Genomic DNA, 5,785 nt, shown 5'->3' with positions numbered 1-5,785 from the left:
AAAAAAAAAATCCTAAAAAAAAATCAACTCAAGGAAGGAGAAAAAAGAAATGGAAGGAGAAAAAAGAATTGGAAGAAAGAAAGGAGAAAGAACGAAGAAATGAGACAAAGAAGAAAAAAGAAAGACGAAGGGGGAAAGAAGAAAAATGAGAAAATAGAAGAAAGGAGAAAGAGGAACTGGAAGAAAGAAAGGAGAAGGAATAAAACAGAAGAAAGTAGAAAGACGAAAATAGAAAATGAAAAAAAGAAAGAAAGAAGAGGAAGGAGGAAGAAGAGGAAAAGGAGAAAGAAGAGGAGGAGGAGGAGAAAGAAGAGGAGGAGGAGGAGAAGGAGGCAGAGGAGGAAGGATGGGTAAGGACAAGAGAAAAAGGAAGAGGAGAAAGAATGAGGAAGAAGGGGAAGAGGAAGACGAAGGAGGGAAAGAGAAAAGGCAGATGAAGAAGAGGGAATAGAGGAAGAGGAAGAGGAAGAATGGGAAGAAGAAAAATGGGAAGAGGAAGAGGAAGAAGAGGGAAAAGAGGATGAGAAGGAACAGGAAGAACAAGAGAAGAGGAGGAGGAAAAGTGGAAAAGGAAAAAGAAAAGGATGAACTGAAAAAGGAGGAAGAGGAGGAGAAAGAAGAGGAGAAAGGGAAAGAGGAACAAGAAGAGGAAGAAGAAAAGAAAGGACAAGAGGAAGAACATGATGACAAGAGAGAAGAGGAAAGGGAGGTACAGAAAGAGGAAGAGGAAAAAGGAGATATGAAAGAAAAGAAGAAGAAAATGAGGAAGAGGAAAGAGAAGAGGAACTGGAAGAAAAAGAAGAAGAACAGGAAGAGGAGGACTTGGAAGAGAAAGAGGAGGAAGAGAAAAATTTAAATGCTGGGAAAGAGGTGTTAGGGAGCTGCCTTAACTGACTAGAGTGTATGCCATGATTTAAAACTCTGGCTAAGCACTGAGTCAAGAGAAGAACATAGCTGAGGATAACTGAAGAAGACTGGCAGACAAAAACACAGAGCAAAGCACATAAAGAACACAACAGTATAAGGTAGGCAGAAAAATGCACATAAACACACAATATGACACTGACAGAACACAGCACATAAAGAACATGAAAGTGTAGCTACAAAAACCTGCAAGAACAAAGAACGTAACCACGAACATGCAAGTTTAACTGCAGAAGACTGGCTGAACAAAACATAAACAAAAAACATGAAAGGATAACCGCAAGAAATTGGAAAAACAAACATGCATATGAAGGGAAAACTTAAGGTAGGTTAGTCCATGCTAGACTGCTCCTGTAAGTGACTAATCAATAAGCGTAAGATGTAAATAGCAAAGATAACTATCGCACGAGTGGATGGCACAACCTACATGAGGCCACATTATAAGTTGTATGGTAGGCACTGAAGCTCCTTTTTGCTACTCAGTATTCTCCTACATCACTGTATTCATTATTAGGTGCATACAAAAGGATGCTGAGATGCAATGAGAATGAATCACAGAGATGGGTTAAGTCTGCAAAAGCCGCTTGCAGTATGACTGTGGGTACTAAAACATGTTTTATGAGTTGGACAATTTATTTTTCACTGGGATAAAAAATTACAAGAGACACACATAATTAAACATTCCCCACCATTCTTACACAACTGCAGTCAACTGACATTCTCACACAATTGCTCAGACATCTAACATTCTCACACAGTTGCAGTTATCTAACATACATACACAATTGCAATCATCTAACTCTTCAGGGGGAATAAAATACAGCTCACTGGGGGATAAAAAAAAAAACATTCATGGCGTTTATTTATGCCTTGACGGCATCTCTGCAGGGTGGGAAATTTGCCTCTTGATATCTTAGGTGTGAGGAGCTTCATCTGCCACCGTATGGCTGCATCAGATGGCATGGGTCTTCTTGGGCTGCAGATCCAGGGGCCTGAATTTCTGTAGGTGGAAAATTCTGAGTTAATATGAAATAGTTTTCACCCAAAGGAATGGAACTGTTCCTACAACATGGATAGTCATTGGCCTCTGGTTGGTTCTCCCCCCCCCCACACACACACACAATGGAGCAATAAATGGCAACTGGAATTTAATGTGGACAAGTGTCATATAATTAGGTTTGGTAAAAGTGAGAAAAGATCAGATTGACAGTATAAGTTAGGAAGATCAGATTGACAGTATAAGTTAGGAAGATCAGCCCTACACATATCAGAAAGAGAGAAGGACCTAGGAGTGATTATCAATAACAGACTATCTCCAGATTACTACATCAGTGAGAAGGTACATAACATGTATACATTGCTTGCTAATATGAGAATAGTATTCACATACATAAATGAAGACATGCTGAGAAAGATAATAACATCATTCATCAGACCAACCCTGGAGTATGCATTAGTAGTCTGGAACCCTCATCTCAAAAAACATATAGATAAGACTGAAAAAGTAAAAAGGGCAGCTACAAGATGGGTACCAAGCTTAAGGGATCTAAGCTACGAAGAAAGACTAGAAAAACTGAATCTACCAACACTACAGGAGAGACGGAAAAGAGGAGACATGATTATGCTATATAAATGCATCTCAGGGAGAGAAAATAGACATAAATGAATATATAACCTATGGGGAAGCATCAGCAAAGAGGACACTGCAAAAAACTACACGTATGTAAAAAGAGAAGTGATAAAGACACAAGGAAATTTAGTTTCCCAAATAGGGCAATTGATCAGTGGAATGCACTACTGAATGAAATAGCGTGTGCCAAAACTATTCACAAATTTAAGGATATGTATGATAAAAATGGTTTAAAACACAAGACAGTACGAGCCTGACTCATTCCTGTAAATATACAATCAGGTAAGAACACACACACACATACACACACTTTAACGAAAAATGTGCAGGCAGACTGGAAGACCCACATCCAGCTGAAAGTACCAGCATCCAGGGCAGCCACTGTGCTTGTGTTATGCAACAGACTGTGCAGCTTCTCATTACTGTTCTTTCATTCATTCATTCATTCATTCTCATCTAATTATTACTGTTCTACAGGAATAAAAACTCATTTACAATACAGTACACATTACCAAACCCAAACAGCCAATTTCCATAATATTTTTTCATGCTAATAAACTGTCTTTAAATCTGCACTAATTGCATGAGGATGTGTCAACAACACCTCTCTGTTTGTATCGTTTATAAAGGCATGTTGAAGCCTTTCTAAACAAAACGAACATATGATATCAACACCTCTCTGTTTGTATCGTTTATAAAGGCATGTTGGAGCCTTTAGAAATGATACAAACGTACGATATCAACACCCCTCTGTATCATATATAAAGGCATGTTGGAGCCTTTAGAAATGATACAAACATACGAGGTGTGACAAAAAAGAAACGGGACACTGGCTGCCAATCACACAATTCATCAGCCACACAGTAATGAAGTACATCATAGTGTTGCCCAACATCTCAGCACTGTATGAGAAAAGTAGCACTTCAGTTAACCTATTATCTTTCTTTTCACAGGTGGTTTTGTAGCTCCTATCAAGTGTCCTCTGTCACAGAATGAGCCTTGAGCAAAGGATTAACATCAATTTCTTGGCTAACTTGGGAAAAACTCCAGCAGAAACCCTTGCCATGCTGAAGGATGTGTAGGGACAGAAAACAGTGTCCCATACATGTGTCTATGAGTGGCACAAGAAGCACAGGATGGCACGGGGTGATGCTCCAAAATGTCCCGTGACACATCCACACAGCGGGTCTGTTGGTCCTCGGAGAGCAGTTTGGGCACCAACTTTGCACAAATCTTCCGCATACCCACAACTTTCAATAAGATGGACCTCACTGACTCCCTATTCAATCCCAGTTGCTCATCCATCATTTTGATCATCAGTCCGTGATCACTCCACACCAATTCCTTGACCTTCTGGATGTTGGCATCATTTCTTGTTGTTGAGGGACGTCCTGATTTTGGGTCATCTTCCACATCACCCCATTCCATCCTGAACCTCTTGTGCCACTCACAGACATGTGTACAGGACATTGTTTTCTGTCCGTACACATCCTTCAGGATGGCAAGGGTTTCTGCTGGAGTGTTTCCCATGTTTGTCAAGAACTTGATGTTAATCCTTTGCTCAAGGCTCATTCTGTGACAAAGGAAACTTGACAGGAGCTACAAAACCACCTGTGAAAAGAAAGATAACAGGTTAATTGAAGTGCTGCTTTTCTCATACAGTGCTGAGATGTTGGGCAACATTATGATGTACTTCATTACTGTGTGGCTGATGAATTGTGTGATTAGCAGCCAAAGTCCCATTTCTTTTTTGTCACACCTCATACAATATCAACACCTATCTGTTTGTATCGTTTATAAAGACTCCAACATGCCTGTGTAAATTAAACATCAATATCTCTCTGTACGACTACAGCTACAACCATCACAACAGCTACTACTACTATTACTTCTACTACAACCATCACAATTATTACTACTACTATTACTACTGCTACTACTATTCCTGCTTTGAATTCTGTTGTTCCAAATGTAAATAAGCATATAGAACTAACATTAATACCATGTTCATTAACACTGTACACTGTAAGGCTGGCAATACTGAAACAAAGGACCAAGACTATGACTGGTACGTGAGAGCTGGAAAGCTCCCAGAATATGCTCCATAAATGTATTTTGAGAGTTCCATATAGGCTGTTTGTATTTTTCATAAGAAATGGCTGTTCGTCAGTATGTTAACTTTAATTATTGACATAGATGGAGGAACAGGAACCTCTGCAGTGACACTACTACTCATCACCGTAGCTATGAGGATTGGAGGTGTCAGCGGCCACCTCCTCTCTAACTGGCATCCGCCACTGAACACATGATTAACATTAACGAAAAAATCACTGTGGGTGTGGCTACCCCATGTCTATTACTGAAACATACTCTATGCAAATAAGTATTGATTACTGGTTAAGGTATTCCGTAATGTGAGGTGGTTATGCATTGCACTTGTATTGACACAGTATTAAATTTTAGGTAAACATATTAAATGCAACGTCATTACTCATTAGCTCAAACTGATAATGTGTGTGTGTGTGTGTGTGTGTGTGTGTGTGTGTGTGTGTGTGTGTGTGTGTGTGTGTGTGTGTGTGTGTGTGTGTGTGTGTGTGTGTGTGTGTGTGTGTGTGTGCATAAACCGATAAGAATTTCTTTACATGAGCGTATATATGAAAATAAACGTAAAGTTCTTGTATATGTCTGTGTATATCAACGTGTATAGGAATATGCATTACGACTTTCTAAAATATACGCTACACAACCAAGTCCCTTTTCCCTCTCAAGATAAATGCAGTCATAGGTTTCTCCACAACACGCACGCACTATCCTCCCCTCTCTCTCTCTCTCTCTCTCTCTCTCTCTCTCTCTCTCTCTCACGCAATTCCTCTCAATATTTTCTTCTCTCTTCCTTCATCTCCATCTTCCTTCTGCTTCCCTCTCCCCACGCCTTATTCTCTGCTTCCTCCTTCCTCTTCATGTCTTCCTCCTCCTCTCCCATTCCAGTTCTTTAATTCTTCCCCTCCTCCGTCTTCCTCCTCCCTTCCTCCGCTTCTTTACAGACTCACCCTCGTCTGTTCTTTTGACCTCTCTCTCTCTCTCTCTCTCTCTCTCTCTCTCTCTCCCTCCCTCAGATAACCACCTCCGTACTCTCGCTCCAATGAACTCAGTAGCGCAGAAAGACATATGGCCGAACAGTGTGTGTGTGTGTGTGTGTGTGTGTGTGTGTGTGTGTGTGTGTGTGTGTGT

General features: G+C 40.3%; 1 pseudogene; it reads right to left on the bottom strand.

The window, feature by feature from the left end:
• Positions 1–1,876: 1,876 nt before the first annotated feature.
• On the bottom strand, positions 1,877–4,084 carry LOC145405788 (protein GVQW3 pseudogene; annotated as a pseudogene).
• Between the last annotated feature and the right edge of the window lie 1,701 nt (positions 4,085–5,785).

The sequence above is a fragment of the Coenobita brevimanus genome, chromosome 68 (assembly GCF_032717465.1).
Source record: "Coenobita brevimanus isolate Jiangsu-jjx chromosome 68, ASM3271746v2, whole genome shotgun sequence".
In the NCBI taxonomy this organism is placed as follows: domain Eukaryota; kingdom Metazoa; phylum Arthropoda; class Malacostraca; order Decapoda; family Coenobitidae; genus Coenobita; species Coenobita brevimanus.
The sequence above is the reverse complement of the archived record's forward strand: the minus strand, read 5'-3'. Positions and strand labels throughout refer to the sequence as shown.